Source organism: Rhinoraja longicauda, unplaced genomic scaffold (assembly GCF_053455715.1).
Source record: "Rhinoraja longicauda isolate Sanriku21f unplaced genomic scaffold, sRhiLon1.1 Scf000058, whole genome shotgun sequence".
Lineage (NCBI taxonomy): Eukaryota > Metazoa > Chordata > Chondrichthyes > Rajiformes > Arhynchobatidae > Rhinoraja > Rhinoraja longicauda.
Genome location: NW_027601276.1, coordinates 425,359 through 443,572, shown reverse-complemented (window position 1 = coordinate 443,572; position 18,214 = coordinate 425,359). Strand labels below are relative to the sequence as shown.

General features: G+C 50.0%; 2 pseudogenes; both read left to right on the top strand.

Moving 5' to 3' along the window:
* The first annotated feature begins 693 nt into the window (after positions 1–693).
* On the top strand, positions 694–2,417 carry LOC144612526 (uncharacterized; annotated as a pseudogene).
* A 3,775-nt stretch (positions 2,418–6,192) lies between these two features.
* Positions 6,193–7,310, top strand: LOC144612529 (protein FAM187B-like; annotated as a pseudogene).
* Positions 7,311–18,214: the final 10,904 nt, after the last annotated feature.

Sequence of the window (18,214 nt, the reverse complement as noted above, 5' to 3'; positions counted from 1 at the left end):
CCGAGTTTTGAGGAGGGTCCGAGATTTGAGGAGGGTACGTGTTTTGAGGAGGGTCCGAGGTGTGAGGTGGGATTGAGCTGTGAGGATGGACTGAGCTGTGAGGATGGACTGAGCTGTGAGGATGGACTGAGCTGTGAGGTGGGATTCTGTGAAGATGGACTGAGTTGTGATGATGGCCTGCACTGTGAGAATGGACTGAGCTGTGAAGATGGGATGAGCTGTGAGGTGGGACTGAGCTGTGAGGTGGGACTGAGCTGTGAGGTGGGACAGCTGTGAGGATGGACTGAGTTGTGAGAAAGGTTAGACTTGTGAGGGACCGAGGGGAGGGGGGTCGAAGTTGTGAGGGATTGATGGGAGGAGCGTCTGAGTTGAGATGTTCTTAGGGGAAACAAGGAGCATTCGAATAGGGAGGAGGAGGGGCTGAGAGGCGGGAAGGTATCTGAATGGAAGGAAGAAGGATATGAGGAGGCGAGTGGAGTGCTAACTTTGAGTGAGGAGAGCTGAAGGGGGGGGGGGGAGATTTAAATTTAGGTGCGAGGGTGGTCTGTGATGCTAGGAGGGATGGGAAAGGAGCTGGGGGGGAAGGGAGGAATATCTGGGTGGAGGGGGTGGGGGGGTGGAATCTAAGATTTGCCTTCATTCTGGGTAAGGACAGAAAGTGCTGAATTGAGCTGAGGTATTTAACGGACTGACATGGACAGGAAACCAGAAATGGATCCACGTCAGAACAGTGGGAGACTGTTAAAGAGGAGGTTCAGGGTAAACAATGTTTCCGAGAAGAAACAGGAGTCGCTTTATTGGTAACAAGGTGTCGAGAGGATGAGAGAACCCAAAGAGAATACAGCATTTTGTGCCGGACACTGAGGACTCAGCGGTGCGGAAAGCCTAAAGGAATGTAAAACATATTTGAGTGAAATTAGAGGGAAGCCCCCCACAGAAAAGCATTCCCTGCTCACTGGCCCTCCCACAGAACAGCATTCCCTGCTCACTGCCCCTCCCACAGAAAAGCATTCCCTGCTCCCTGCCCCTCCCACAAAGAAGCATTGCCTGCTCATTGCTCCGCCCACAGAGCAGCATTCCATGCTCACTGCTCTTCCCACGGAACAGCATTCCCTGCCCCTTTGTCCCGCCCCCCTGACATCAGTCTGAAGAAGGGTCTCGACCCGAAACGTCACCCATTCCTTCTCTCCCGAGATGCTGCCTGACCTGCTGAGTTACTCCAGCATTTTGTGAATAAAAAAATCCCCTGCTCACTGCTCCTCCCAGAGCAGCATTCCCGCCTCATTGCCCCTCCCACAGAGCAGCATTCACTGCTCATAGCCCTTCCCACGGTCCCACCTGTGGAACAGCGCTCCCTCCACACTGCCCCTCCCATGAAGTGGTGCTTTCTCTTCCTTACAGGTGACGGCATCAATGTTGAGGTCACGGGGCCCCATTGCTGAGTTGACGTGCACCCCGCTCCTGCCTGCAGTTGCTGTGATGACATTACAGAAGCAAGGTGTGCAGGCACTCGTCCCTGCTGTTGATACTGGGCCTGCTGGCCCTTCTGTTGGTTGCCCCGTTTCCGGAGGCAGGACGGGGACGAGGCCAATTACTCAGGCTCGGCCCCCTGCTCCCTGGTTTCCTGTCTCACAACCCGTTCAGCCTGCGCTACCCAGCGATGTCCGAAGCAAAGGAAGGCACAGTTTACTGGCAGTATCTTGGCCTCGCCAATCTCATGCCGAACCCCACACCTTCGCTGTATTCCGAGGCTTGTGGCCCGATGGGTAAACTGGGCAGCCACCACACCCGACAGGGTGGCTCCTTGACTTCATCCCAGGCCCGGACATCTGATTCGGGCATGTACATCTGCAAATCGGGTTTATCCAAGCTGTCTGGGTGAGAAAGACGCATCGCTGATTCACGTCTCCCACCGGGAGTTGGGCTCGTCTACGCTGGTGAACAAAAGCCTGAGGTTTTCCCCGGGCTTCATGCTGGGCTCAGGGCGCATCATCCAGCTGCACATCCGCTGGGGAACCTGGCAGGACTGCGACGGGTGCGGGGCGGTGGGAAAAGGGAAAAGGGTGGGCTTCTGTTGCGCCACGTTGCGCGGAGAGGACGAAGAGGATGAGCAGGAGGTGGAAGGAGAAACCTTGCCCTGCAGCCTGATGAAACAGTACTTGGGACAGCCTTTGCCCCGACGCGGCGCTGAGCTTAAGTTTGAGATCTGCCGGCGGGCGTTCGGGATGGAAGGGGCGTTGGAGAGGACGGGCACCGTGGAGATGGCCGAGGATTGGTGATTGGTGGTGGAGACTGCTTTGGACTGGCTGGTGCCTCATTCGCTGTTGCTGGAGTTGGTTCTGCTGAATGTACACGACCATGCCCGTTTGACCTACCCAGGTGCTTGGTGTAGTTCTGGCAACACGACCCTACCTTAATAGGTGACGCTTCGGGTCAAGATCCTTCTTCAGATTTCCTTTTCTATTCCTTTCTTCTAGACATGCGATCGGACCCACGGTAGCGTTATGACTGGTTGCAGTGGAAAAACACCTGCAATGGCAACACTGAATTCGCTACGCACACAGTAAGCCGCATTGGAAGACCTACACTCCACCTGAGGGACCGAGCTGTGGTAGAACTGACGTATATTTCAAACATTGCATCAGATGCAGCGGGGAGCATTTAAGATTCCAAATTTGGAATGGGAATGGTAGAAGCTCTCTTTAAAAATTCCCGAGGTGGACATAGAAAATAGGTGCAGGAGTAGGCCATTCGGCCCTTCGAGCCTGCACCGCCATTCAATATGATCACGGCTGATCATCTAGCTCAGTAACCTGTACCTTCCTTCTCTCCATACCCCCTGATCCCTTTAGCCACAAGGGCCACATCTAACTCCCTCTTAAATATAGCCAATGAACTGGCCTCAACTACCTTCTGTGGCAGAGAATTCCACAGACTCACCACTCTCTGTGTGAAGAAATGTTTTCTCATCTCGGTCCTAAAAGACTTCCCCCTTATCCTTAAGCTGTGACCCCTGGTTCTGGACTTCCCCAACATCAGGAACAATCTTCCCACATCTAGCCTCTCCAACCCCTTAAGAATTTTATATGTTTCAATAGGATCCCCCCCTCAGTCTTCTAAATTCCAGCGAGTACAAGCCTAGTCTATCCAGTCTTTCTTCATATGAAAGTCCTGCCATCCCAGGGATCAATCTGGTGAACCTTCTCTGTACTCCCTCTAAGGCTAGAATTTCTTTCCTCAGATTAGGAGACCAAAACTGTACACAATACTCCAGGTGCGGTCTCACCAAGGCCCTGTACAACTGCAGCAGAACCTCCCTGTTCCTATACTCAAAACCTCTTGCTCTGAATGCCCACACTCCAAAGACGTACAGGTATGTAGGTTAATTGGCTGGGTAAATGTAAAAATTGTCCCTAGTGGGTGTAGGATAGTGTTAATGTACGGGGATCACTGGGCGGCACGGACTTGGAGGGCCGAAAAGGCCTGTTTCCGGCTGTAGATATATGATATGATATGATATGATACCATTCGCTTTCTTCACTGCCTGCTGCACCTGCACGCTTGCTTTCATTGACTGGTGCACCATGACACCCAGGACACGTTGCATCTCCCCTTTTCTTAATTGGCCACCATTCAGGTAATACTCTGCTTTCCTGTTCTTGCCGCCAAAGTGGATAACCTCACATTTATCCACATTATATTGCATCTGCCTTGCATTCGCCCACTCTACTAATCTACCCAAGTCACTCTGCAGCCTCCTAGCATCCTCCTCGCAGCTAACACTGCCACCCAGCTTCGTGTCATCCGCAAACTTAGAGATGTTGCATTCAATTCCCTCGTCCAAATCATTAATATATATTGTAAATAACTGGGGTCCCAGCACTGAGCCTTGCGGTACCCCACTAGTCACTGCCTGCCATTCCGAAAAGGACCCGTTTATTCCTACTCTTTGCTTCCTGTCCGCCAACCAATTCTCTATCCACCTCAACACTGAACCCCCAATACCGTGTGCTTTAAGTTTGTACACCAATCTCCTATGTGGGACCTTGTCGAAGGCCTTCTGAAAGTCCAGATATAACACATCGACTGGTTCTCCCTTATCCACTCTACTAGTTACATCCTCGAAAAATTCTATAAGATTCGTCAGGCATGATTTGCCTTTCATAAATCCATGCTGACTTTGTCCGATGATCTCACCACTTTCCAAATGTGATGCTATCACATCTTTAATAACTGACTCTAGCATTTTCCGCACTACCGATGTTAGGCTAACTGGTCTATAATTCCCCGTTTTCTCTCTCCCTCCCTTTTTAAAAAGTGGGGTTACATTAGCTACCTTCCAATCCTCAGAAACTACTCCAGAATCTAAAGAGTTTTGAAAAATTACCACTAATGCATCCACTATTTCTGAGGCTACTTCCTTAAGCACTCTGGGATGCAGCCTATCTGGCCCTGGGGATTTATCAGCCTTTAACCCATTTAATTTACCTAACACCACTTCCCGACTAACCTGGATTACCCTCAGTTCCTCCATCTCGTTAGACCCCCGGTCCCCTGCTATTTCCGGCAGATTGTTTATGTCTTCCTTAGTGAAGACAGAACCAAAGTAGTTGTTCAATTGTTCTGCCATCTCCTTGTTCCCTATGATCAATTCACATGTTTCTGACTGCAAGGGACCTACATTTGTCTTAACTAATCTTTTTCTCTTCACATATCTATAAAAGCTTTTGCAGTCAGTTTTTATGTTCCTTGCCAGTTTTCTCTCATAATCTATTTTCCCTTTCCTAATTAAGCCCTTTGTCCTCCTCTGCTGGACTCTGAATTTCTCCCAGTCCTCTGGTATGATACTTTTTCTGGCTAATTTATATGCTTCATCTTTTGTTTTAATACTATCCTTGATTTCCCTTGTTAGCCACGGATGCACCACCTTTCCTGGTTTGTTCTTTTGCCAAACTGGGATGAACAATTGTTGTAGTTCATCCATGCAACATTTAAATGCCTTCCATTGCATGTCCACCGTCAACCCTTTAAGTATAAATTGCCAGTCTATCTTGAACAATTCACGTCTCATACCCTCAAAGTTACCTTTCTTTAAGTTCAGAACACTTGTTTCTGAATTGACTTTGTCACTCTCCATCTTTGTACACTATTAATGCTGCGAGACTGCATTAAATGTAAATTGAGCTGAAATGCATTGGCACACAAACTGATTCATTTGCATTGGATGAACTACGGTTAGCTGCATTGTAGGAAGAGAGCAAGGTATGAGACAGCTTTTCTGGACTGGTGGCGACAGGACTACCACTCTGGTGAGTCGCATTGAAGGCAAACTGGTTTAGATTCAGAGTCATGCAGCACGGAAACATGCTCTTGGGCTCAACTCAGCCATGCCAGTCAAGATGCCCCATCTCCCTTCATTCTTTTTGCCCATGTTTGGCCCATATCCCTTCAACCCTTTCCGATCCGTGTACCTGACCAAGTGTCTTTTAAATGTTGTTATTGTACCAGACACAACTACCTCTTTTAGCAGCTTGTTCTCTGAATGAAAAACTTGCTCGTCAGATTCCGATCAAACCTGGTTTCTCTCACTTTAATCTATGGGCTCTGGTTTTTTTATTACCCTACTCTGGGTTAAAGGACTGGGCTTTCACCTTATCATAAGTGTATACAGCTCTGTGAGATCCTCCCTTCTCCGCTTCAAGGAATAAAGTCTTTGCCAACCCAACCTCTCTAGCCCTGGCTACATCCTTAGACATATTCTCTATCTTTCCAGATTAATGACGTCCTTCCTAGGGCAGGGTGATTAAGATTGAAAAGTGTACTCCAAAAGTGGCCTCAACAACTGTAACAGTGTCCCATCTTCGGTACTCAATACACTGACTGGTGAAGGTCAATGTACCAAAGGCATTCTTTACCATCCTCTTTACAAAGCTTTTCAGTGTACCTCGGTACACGTGACCATAAAACTAAACTGAAACCAAACTCATTTCGGGTGATCACAGCCGGGATTTAGGGAGGATCCCCTCCCATTTACAGTCTATTGTTTTAGAACCAGATGGGGCAAAGCTCTGGCCGGGACCGGGTAGAATTGTGAAATTTGTCCCATTATTGAGACATTGTCCACTTCTTTGCACTTTCCAGGAGATGGAGTGTTGGTGGCGGGAAACGGCTCTCTCGCTCAGACGCCGCGGGATGGACGCCGGGTTGGGTTGGAGCGCGTTGGGGAGGTCCTCTACTCTCCCAATTGGCCGGCGCCCGGCTGGCGTGGGGTGGGACCTTAGTAACTTGTTACCCTAACTGGCCGTGTCAGATCCTCTTTCTCACCAAAAAGCCAACCTCCTTTATCCATCCCAACAGACCGACCAGTCCCCGTGGCGTGGCTTCGGTCTTCTGTAACACCACGGAGACTAACACCAAGGCGGTAGTTCTCGTTGGAACGGGAGAGGAATCTCTGAAGGAGAACGCGCTGTTCTATCTCCCGGCCGGTTACATGTTATCCTGGCCGCATCTAGTCATCAGGTCCGCCACCGTTCGGGCCTCAGGCGTCTATCTCTGCAGGTCGGGAAACAGGACTCTCGCTTACCACGAGGCGACATGCAAGATGCGGACAAGATCCATATCTCGGACAAATCCATCGGCGTCTCCTCGCTTCCCAGTTGCTTCTTAGAAGTCGGAGACCAGCACTTGGAGTATTCACGGTCTGGAACACTTGGGAGGACTGCGGCCGGTTCGGAGAGAAAGACGTTTGGGATTCTGTTACGCTAGTCCAGTCCTGGGCGACCAGAAACCCATGGCATCTGGTCTTTGGCGAAGCGGCAGTAACTTCCAGGACGGCCTCCCGAGATGGGATTGGAACCGTGCATCGTTCCCCACGTGACCGAATCCCCTTTGCAACTGTCCGGTGTTCCTCCTGATCGATACTCACTTGTTCAACGTCAACGGAACGGTAGCTTTAAGTGTCCCGGCGCCTCAGTCTGCACTCCGGTGACCTGGCGGAGAAATTCCAACGAGGTTTCGCGGGCATATCTCTCCCGACGACGAGGGAGCACTCAAACGTTGGACGATGTGACACTATAAGAGGCGTCCAGAAAGCAGATGAGAGGGTGTACGAATCGGAGGAACTGGCCGGTGCCTTCCACCTGAGGGTGCTGGAACATAACGGAACAATGGCGGCGGCGGGCGGAAAGCAGGGCGCGCTTGGTTTGGTACATCTTGGCTGCCATTGCCTTCGTGTCTGTTTTGCTAATTTTCCTGTATTTTCTATTGCCTACTGCGCCCAGGTGCGGCGCCACCAGGCCGTGCACTGGTAACGTCCACACGTTACAAATACACCTTCATATGCACTAATATCCCAGCAGGCCAATCAGCCCATTCAGATTATGCAAGTTCTGTTTGCCATCCCATTCCTTTCCCCTTTATTCTTTTTCCAAACATCCCCCCATTACATAAATTCATATGTCAGCATAATTAGGCCATTGGGCCCATCAAGTCTACTCCGCCATGCAATCATGGCTGATCTATCTTCCTTCTCAACCGCATTCTCCTGTTTTCTCTCCGTAACCCCTGACACCTGTACTTGTCAACTAATTAAGCCCTTCTTATTCCCATTACCACTGCGGTGCGCACCCACTAACTGACAATCGAGCACACAGATCACCGCAGAACTCAGCATGTCTCGGACCTCCAGCCAGAATATATCCCTGCCCCCCACAACTCCCTGTCTTCGATGACTAAGCTAGTTCTGAATCCATCCGACTAAGTCACCGTGAATCCCGGATAATCCGTTGAATGTTCTGCTCTGGAAGCTGAGCGGCACTGTTGAGATGCATTGGAAACACATATTTGCTGCGTTGCATTAAAATGACACCGCACCAATGCAGTCAGGCTGGAGAAATAACAGCTGGCACTGGACAAAAGCGGACTAAGATGCACTGAATAGACTACATTCAGCTGCGTTGGTGGGAGAGAGCTGCAATCAAGCTGCTGGGCGGTATTAGAAGCAGTGAGATTGAACCACAGGCGGCACGAAGTCCAGTGGTAGGACCAATGCATTAAAGCTGCCGATGCCACGGCGAATTAGTTGCATTGACAAAACCACATTTTGCTGCGTTGGTCTGCAGCACACAATCACCATTATGAACCACGGGATGGAAACGTTGCTGAGACATTCTTGATTGACTTGCAATGGAGAAGCTTCCATTGGCGTCTGCATCAAATAATTTATCGTGGAATTGTCTGGTGGGATTGAGTTGAGTTGAGTTGGAAATCCCTTGAACAACCAGGAGAGAGCTCCCATGGATCTGCACAGCCAACCGTGGGTACCAGGGCAGCTTTGTTCTCAACAAAGGGGCTGCTTTGTGGTGGGGTAAATTTAAAAGATTAAGAATATATATTGGCATTCATGTATAAATGTGAGCAACTTTTCTGTATTATTGATGGAAGGCAGTGTGGCGGGGGCTGTGGCTGAGGGCGCATGCTGTGATGGTGGCAACCAATATAACGTAACTTCGATAATCCAGCATCCACCAGTCATGGAAATCCCGATTTATTCAAGAACTTGAGCCAGGAATGTGGAGCGTACGAACGGAGCCGGATTTTGGACTCTGGCCTCCCATTCTAAACAAAGTGCCCGTCTACAGCTAGTCCCATTTGCCTGCGTTTGACCCTTATCCCTCTCCACCCTTCCTTGCCATATACCTGTCCGAATGTACTTTCAATGCTTAGTAGTACTTCCATATCCCCAGCACTCAGTGAGTGATAAAGTTGCTCCTCAAGCTCCTATTTAATCTTTATCACCTCAACGTATACCTTTGTCCTCTGGTTCTTGATTCCCCTACCCTGGGTAAAAACATGCTGTGCATTCACCTTATCTACAGTAAACCCTGGTGTTTCATTCCACGGCCTTCAATGCGACGAGGACCCTAATTTGTGTCGTTGTTTCAAAGCCCTGTGGAAACTGGCATCGGTAGTTTCCTCATCAACTGTGATTTCACAAAATTTGGGTTCAGTCACATTTTAAGTTTGCGTGCAGTTTTGTTTGGTTTAGTTTAATTTGGCGTAGTTTAAAATACAGCGTGGAAACAGGTCCTTCGGCCCACCGTGTCCGCTCCAATGAATTATTCCCCCTTACACTTGCACTGTCCGACACACCTTGGACAATTTACAATTTTTACCAAAGCCAATTTACCTTCAAAATCTGTACGTGTTTGGAGTGTGGGAGGAAACGGGAGGTCCCTGGGATACCCACGCGGTTACGGAGAGGACGTACAATGTCCGTACAGCAGCCGAGATCAGGACCGAACCCGGGTCTCTGGCGCAGTAAGGCAGCAATTTTACCGTCGCGCCAGCTTGCCGTCCATCCTGAGAAGCCTATTACAGGAAGGATGTGGAGGATTTGGAGGGACTTTAAGAGAAAGTCATCAGAATACTACCAGGGAAGGGTGTAGGGGTCAGAGAGGGTTACAGAGACAGGGGGGGTTGAGAGCCGAGGGGGGGGAGGGGGTTATAGAAGCAAGAAGGGTGTAGGAAGGTATTGCTGAAACAGGAAAGGGTGTAGGAGTTGGAGGGGGTTACAAAAACAGGAAGTGGTATAGGGGTTGGATGGGGTTCATAGACAGAGAGGAGTGTATGGGGTCACAGTGAGTTACATACGTAGGGGTTTAGAGGCAGCTGCAACGTTATATTCTGCCCTGTTTCCATTCTCTATTGTAAAACATGTTGCACACAGGCATGGTATTATTCGCCTCGATAGCACGCAACACAACGTTTTCCCTGTACCCTTGACAGTAAAAAAAGCAGAAACAAACTAAGATAGGGAGAGATGAAGTAGCCGGTGAAGGTTGGAGACGGATAGGTTTGGAGGGTCTGGGTGTGGTTAAAGAGACAGACAGGGCTTTAAGTGCCATGGGGGATACAGAGACCAGGAATGGTGTCGGAGCCAGAATACTTTTGCATAAACCGCCTGTCTATTTGTGTTGTGACTTTGGACAGAGACCGATCACAGCAATACTGTGTGGGGTGAAATACTGCTCTTTGAGCCCTGGACCCAAGGTGCACAACAACAGGCACTTCGGCCCACCACGTCCATGGCGACATTTGTTGCACATCTATTGGTACAGATTTATATTTACCATGTGCACCAAGATATAGTGTTTGCATGCTGCCCAGGCGAATCGTCCACCAGGCTGTGCAAAGTGATAAAATCTGTTAGCGTCTTACAGAGCAAATGTCCACAGTCCTCTTGATGTAGGTTGGAACATCGGCAATATTCCTGGCCGTTGGAAGAATCGTTCAGCAGTCTGATAACAGGAGGGATGAAGCTGTTCCTGAATCTGGTGATTCGTGTTTTCTATGTTTTGTATCTTTTTCCCAATGGGGAGGGTACGAGAGTAAAGGGAGAGGGGATGAATGGTCCTTGATTATATTGTCTGCATTCCAGAGGCAGCGTGAAGTGTAAATGGAGCTGAGGGTGGGTGGGGATTGGGAAGCCGCTCTCTGTAATGCATTGGGCGACATTCACAACTCTCAGCAATTTATTGCTGTCTTGGGCAGAGTTGGTGCAAAACTAAGATGTGTTGCAATCTGTTAGTGTGCAGAAGTTGGTGAGAGACACTGGGGACATTTCGAACTTCCTTTCTCTTCTGAGGAAGACGAGGCATTGCTGTGCTTTCGCGGCCGGGATTTCAATGTGATTGTTCCGGACATGTTGTTGGTGTCACAGTAAACTCTCGCTCTAGCGGACCACACGCGGGAGATATTTTCTGTTGTTACCGATTGTCCGAATAAGGGGGGTTAATATGCACAGTGCTAATGCCAATAAGAATACACTCCACAATAAACAGTAAAGGACCCAAGATACACAATACCTTGGGGCGGCATAGCGCCGTACCAACTCCGAGTAAGGGTATCGCAGTCTGCAAACTGTGATCACCCCAGATTCACTTAGTTTCTCAATAACAATAGGGCTCTTGACCACGACAAACACGGACTAAACGACGGGCTACGAAATGCCTTGGTTACACTTGAGACTTCGAGCTTTGGATTGGCCCTAATAGATTTGAACCATCATTTGTTCATTATGTTTTCAACGTGTGCTGTGTTTACAGATGTGTTATGCTGCTACAGATGTCATCATATCATATCATATATATATACAGCCGGAAACAGACCTTTTCGGCCCACCAAGTCCGTGCCGCCCAGCGATCCCCGTACATTAACACTATCCTACACCCACTAGGGACAATTTTTTTAAAACATATACCCAGCCAATTAACCTACATACCTGTACGTCTTTGGAGTGTGGGAGGAAACCGAAGATCTCGGAGAAAACCCACGCAGGTCACGGGGAGAACATACAAACTCCTTACAGTGCAGCACCCGTAGTCAGGATCGAACCTGAGTCTCCGGCGCTGCATTCGCTGTAAAACAGCAACTCTACTGCTGCGCTACCGTGCCGCCCATGTGTTATGCTGTACAAAACAATTATTGCGTTTTCACTACATACGACAATTAAGATTTGTTTTAGATTTGGAGATACAGCGCAGAAACAGGCCCTTCGGCCCACCGGGTCCGCGCCGCCCAGCGATCCCCGCACATTAACACTATCCTACACCCACTAGGGACCATTTTTTAAAAACATTTGCCCAGCCAATTAACCTACAAACCAGTACGTCTTTGAAGTGTATGAAGTCAGTGAGTTCTGCATGGGTGCAAGAGGTAGCACCAATGCAGTCATGGATGTAGCGGAGGTGGAGTTCGGGGATGGGGCCGGTGTACGTCCGGAACAGGGATTGTTCGACGTACCCGACAAAGAGGCAGGCGTAGCTAGGGCCCATGCGAGTGCCCATAGCTACGCCTCTGGTTTGGAGGAAGTGGGAGGAGTCAAAGGAGAAGTTGTTGAGGGTAAGAACCAGCTCTGCTAGGCGGAGGAGAGTGTTGGTCGATGGGGATTGGCTGGTTCTACGGTCGAGGAAGAAATGGAGGGCTTCGAGACCATCCTTGTGGGGGATGGAAGTGTAGAGTGATTGGACATCCATGGTGAAGATGAGGGAGTGGGGGCCTGGGAACCAGAAGTTATCGAGGAGATGGAGAGCGTGTGAGGTGTCTTGGACGTAGGTGGGGAGGGATTTAACCAGGGGGGAGAGCATGCATATGTTTTACCATCCGGACCGTCTGCTCAGGGGGCTGTGCTGTATGCCCTGACTCATGCCTGCATATAGATATTGCCTAATATCCATACCGATTCCGCTCTGCGTTTGGGGTTGAACTTTGGGCAGTTATGGAAAAATAAAGCATTGATCACATCAACAGTCCTCGGATGGTAGAAAGAGCAAATGGGGAAATAAGTATGCCAAAGTTGGCCAAAGTATGTCCTTAAAGTAGGTTGTTGTGGCCAGACGCCATGCCCATAGTGAAGTATGCCCTAACAAATCAGAAAAATAGAAACACGGGCCTAACATCTCACGCGATTTTGATGGGGCGACCCCAAAACCACAGGAACCAGACCTCCGATGACTCCAGAGAAGGTAGCCCTGATATGGAATGATGAAAAATCCTTAAGATATGTACAACTCATGTGTGCTCTCCAAATTTGAGGAAGGATATTCTTGCTGTGGAGGGTGTTCAGCTAGGTTCACTTGGTTAATTCCCGGAATGGTGGGACTGTCGTATGTTGAAAGACTGGAGCGACGGAGGCTTGTACATAATGGAATTTAGAAGGATGAGAGGGGATCTTATTGAAACATATAAGATTATTAAGGGATTGGACACATTAGAGGCAGGAAACATGTTCCCAATGTTGGGGGAGTCCAGAGCCAGGGCCCACAGTTTAAGAAGAAGGGGTAGACAATATAGAACGGAGATGAGGAAAAACTTTTTCAGTCAGAGAGCTGCAAATCTGTGGAATTCTCTGCCTCAGAAGGCAGTGGAGGCCAATTCTCTGGATGTTTTCAAGAGAGAGCTAGATAGAGCTCTTAAAGATAGCGGAGCCAGGGAGTACGGGGAGAAGGCAGGAACGGGGTACTGATTGTGAATGATCAGCCATGATCACATTGAATGGCGGTGCTGGCTCGAAGGGCCGAATGGCCTACTCCTGCACCTATTGTCTAATGAACGGTTGGTAAAATCTGAGAAAGTTAAGCAGGCACAGGTCCTCCTGCAGAAGGAAATATGCGCCCGTTTAAGCCAGGAAACCATTTTGTTCCTCTGGTATCTTTGATTCGGACCAGGATCCACCTTCACTCGCTGCCCCGCGCTACCCGCGGAATTCCACCTACGTCACAGGGCAGGTCGGCCAGGGGATTCCCATGACGTAACGCCGTCAGTTGGTCCCGACCTCCCCCTTACGTCACGCCGCCAGGTTGCCCGCAGGTTTTCTTTATGTCACGCCGTCACGTGGTCCTGAGCCGCGCCGTATGTCATTACGTCAGGTGGACCTCAAGCCCCGCCCTACGTCACGCCGTCAGGTGGACCTCCAGCCCCGCCCTACGTCCCTACGTCAAGCTGACCTCCAGCCCCGCCCTAAGTCAAGCCGTCAGGGAGACAGCGCGTCCCGCGAGGATGGCGGTTTAACGGTCGGAGAGCGAGGGAGCGCCCGAGGGGACGGAGGATGGAGCGGGGAGAGACGACAGGTGGGGCCGGGTGGCTCAGGGTGGGTTAGAGAAGGGGAGGATGGGGGCGGGGAAGTTGGGGGCGGGGAAGTTGGGGGAGGGGAGGGGGGAGGGGAGGGAGTGAGAAGCGGGATGGGGAGGGAAGGGGGGCAGTGGGGTGGGAAGGTGAGGGGGTGGGGAGAGGGGACAGGGTGAGGAGAGAGGGTGAGGAGAGGGGGAGGGTGAGGGTGAGGGGGGTGTGGGGAGAGGGTGAGGGGAGAGGGGGAGGGGGAGGGTGAGGGGGGTGTGGGGAGAGGGTGAGGGGAGAGGGTGAGGGGGAGGGGGGAGGGGGAGGGTGTAGGGGGAGAGGGTGAGGGGAGAGGGTGAGGAGAGAGGGTGAGGGGAGAGGGTGAGGGGGAGGGTGAGGGGAGTGTGGGGAGAGGGTGAGGGTGAGGGGGAGGGTGTAGGGGGAGAGGGGGAGGGTGTGGGGAGAGAGGGGGAGAGGGGGAGGGTGTAGGGAGAGAGGGTGAGAGGGTGAGGGGGGAGAGGGGGAGGGTGTAGGGAGAGAGGGTGAGAGGGTGAGGGAGCTGTAGGGGAGGGTGAGGGGGAGGGTGTAGGGAGAGAGGGTGAGGGGGAGGGTGTAGGGAGAGGGGGTGAGAGGGTGAGGGGGTAGGGAGAGGGGGTGAGAGGGTGAGGGGGAGGGTGTAGGGAGAGAGGGTGAGGGGGGTGTGGGGAGAGGTTGAGGGGAGAGGGTGAGGGTGAGGGGGGAGGGGGAGGGTGTAGGGAGAGAGGGTGAGGGGGTTGTGGGGAAAGGGTGTAGGGGAGGGTGAGGGGAGGGTGAGGGGGGTGTGGGGGGAGGGTGAGGTGAGGGGGTGAGGGAGAGGGTGAGGGGAGAGGGTGAGGAGACGGTGAGGGGTATAGTGGGAGGTTGTGGGGGGAGGGTAGGCGGTGTAGGGGGAGAGTGAGGCGTGTAGGGGGAGGGTGTGGGGAGAGGGGGAGGGTGTGGGGAGAGAAGGTGAGGGGTGTGGGGAGAGTGGGGTGGGAGGAGGATGGGCAGTGAGGGGCGTAGGCAGGGTGGGAGGGAGGACATGGGGGCTGAAGGGGACGATGGTTGGGCAGGGACAGCAAGGAGGATGGAGAGGAGATAGCAAGGGTTATGGGAGTCAAGGGTGAGGAGGGGCAGAGGGGATGGTGAGGGTTTCGGACATGTGAGGCAGACACAGGGGGATTGATATTTGACCTGTGGAGGGGGACATTAGCAGGAGGGAGACACGGAGGGGGTTGGAGATGGAGCCTGGCCAGGGAGGTATAGGGAATGCAGACAGCCCCAGAGGTAATCTGTCTCTAGATCTGTTCTGCAGCATCCTGTCTCAATGTGCAAGACGTTAGGGAGACCACACCCGCTATGATATGTACAGTTCCATTCACCCTGCTACAGGAAGGGTGTTAGTAAACTGGAAAAGATGCAACATAGATCGATTGATTACCTGGATTGGAGGGTTTGAGTGAGAAGGAGGAGCTGGATAGGCTGGGATTGATTTCCATGGAGCAAAGAAACTTGAGATGACATACAGGTTTATAAAATCATGTGAGCACAGACCGGGTGAAGGTCTGAAACTAGGGTTTATAGGTTCAGTGTGAGAGGGGAAAATTTAAAGGGGATGTGGTGCTGCATGACTCTTTGTATTCCAACATTCATTAAAGTTCTAGCAGTCAGATTTTATTTCCCTGTCGCACCCCTGACTGATGTCGCATTTGTTTCAGGAAGCGGATAGAGCGAGAACAATGGGCTCTACATGTCAGAAACAGAGGCAAGATCTGGTGAAAGGCCGCAGGGAACAGTTGAGCAACAGACACAAGAAAGGCTGAGGTGAGAGGGAGCTGGGACTGGAAGATGGGTGTGTGTTTTGTTTTGCCTTACGCCTCATTATGATCGCACCTCCTCATTTATCTCTTTAGAAACATAGAAAATAGGTGCAGGAGTAGGCCATTCGGCCCTTCGAGCCTGCACCGCCATTCAATATGATCATGGCTGATCATCCAACTCAGTATCCTGTACCTGCCTTCTCTCCATACCCCCTGATCCCTTTAGCCACAAGGGCCACATCTAAGTCCCTCTTAAATATAGCCAATGAACTGGCTTCAACTACCTTCTGTGGCAGAGAATTCCACAGATTCACCACTCTGTGTGAAAAAAAACGTTCTCATCTCGGTCCTAAAAGACTTCCCCCTTATCCTTAAACTGTGACCCCTTGTTCTGGACTTCCCCAACATCGGGAACAATCTTCCTGCATCTAGCCTGTCCAACCCCTTAAGAATTTTGTAAGTTTCTATAAGATCCCCCCTCAATCTTCTAAATTCCAGCGAGTACAAGCCGAGTCTATCCAGTCTTTCTTCATATGAAAGTCCTGCCATCCCAGGAATCAATCTGGTGAACCTTCTCTGTACTCCCTCTATGGCAAGAATGTCTTTCCTCAGATTAGGAGACCAAAACTGTACGCAATACTCCAGGTGTGGTCTCACCAATGCCCTGTACAACTGCAGCAGAACCTCCCTGCTCCTATACTCAAATCCCCTCGCTATGAATGCCAACATACCATTCGCTTTCTTCACTGCCTTCTGCACCTGCATGCCTACTTTCAATGACTGGTGTACCACGACACCGAGGTCTCGTTGCATCTCCCCTTCTCCTAATCGGCCTCCATTCAGATAATAGTCTGCTTTCCTGTTCTTGCCACCAAAGTGGATAACCTCACATTTATCCACATTATACTGCATCTGCCATGCATTTGCCTACACACCTAACCTATCCAAGTCACGTTGCAGCCTCCTATCATCCTCCTCACAGCTAACACTGCCCCCCAGCTTCGTGACATCCGCAAACTTGGAGATGTTGCATTCAATTCCCTCGTCCAAATCATTAATATATATTGTAAATAGCTGGGGTCCCAGCCCTGAGCCTTGCGGTACCCCACTAGTCACTGCCTGCCATTCTGAAAAGGACCCGTTTATTCCTACTCTTTGCTTCCTGTCTGCCAGCCAGTTCTCTATCCACATCAATACTGAACCCACAATACCGTGTGCTTTATGTTTGCATACTAATCTCTTATGTGGGACCTTGTCGAAAGCCTTCTGGAAGTCCAGATATAACACATCCACTGGTTCTCCCTTATCCACTCTACTAGTTACATCCTCGAAAAATTCTATAAGATTCGTCAGACATGATTTACCTTTCATAAATCCATGCTGACTGTCCAATGATTTCACCACTTTCCAAATGTGCTGCTATCCCATCTTTAATAACTGACTCTAGCATATTCCCCACTACCGATGTTAGACTAACTGGTCTGTAATTCCCATTTTCTCTCTCCCTCCCTTTTTGAAAAGTGGGGTTACATTAGCTACCCTCCAATCCTCAGGAACTACTCCAGAATTTAAAGAATTTTGAAAAATTATCACTAATGCATCCACTATTTCTGGGGCTACCTCCTTAAGCACTCTGGGATGCAGCCTATCTGGCCCTGGGGATTTATTGCCGTTTAATCCATTCAATTTACCTAACACCACTTCCCGACTAACCTGGATTTCACTCAGTTCCTCCATTTCATTTGACCCCCGGTCCCCTGCTATTTCCGGCAGATTATTTATGTCTTCCTTAGTGAAGACAGAACCAAAGTAGTTATTCAATTGGTCTGCCATGTCCTTGTTCCCCATGATCAATTCACCTGTTACTGACTGCAAGGGACCTACATTTGTTTTAACTAATCTTTTTCTCTTCACATACCTATAAAAGCTTTTGCAGTCAGTTTTTATGTTCCCTGCCAGTTTTCTTTCATAATCTATTTTCCCTTTCCTAATTAAGTCGTTTGTCCTCCTCTGCTGGACTCTGAATTTCTCCCAGTCCTCTGGTAGGCTGCTTTTTCTTGCTAATTTGTACGCTTCATCATTTGTTTTGATACTATCCCTAATCTCCTTTGTTAGCCACGGATACACTACCTTCCCTGATTTATTCTTTTGCCAAACTGGGATGAACAATTGTTGTAGTTCATCCATGCGGTCTTTAAATGCCTTCCATTGCATATCCACCGTCAACCCTTTAAGAATCAATTGCCAGTCTATCTTGGCCAATTCACGTCTCATGCCCTCAAAGTTACCTTTAAGTTCAGAACCGTTGTTTCTGAATTAACTATGTCACTCTCCATCCTAATGAAGAACTCAACCATATTATGGTCACTCTTATGGTCAACCATATTATGGCCCAAGGGGCCACGCACATCAAGACTGCTAACTAACCCTTCCTCATTACTCAATACCCAGTCTAGAATAGCCTGCTCTCTCGTTGGTTCCTCTACATGTTGGTTTAGAAAACTATCCCGCATACATTCCAAGAAATCCTCTTCCTCAGCACCTCTGCCAATTTGATTCACCCAATCTATATGTAGATTGAAGTCACCCATTATAACTGTTTTACCTTTGTTGCACGCATTTCTAATTTCCTGTTTGATGCCATCCCCAACTCTACTACGACTGTTAGGTGGCCTGTACACAAATCCCACTAGCGTTTTCTGCCCCTTAGTGTTTCGCAGCTCTACCCATATCGATACCACATCCTCCAAGCTAATGTCCTT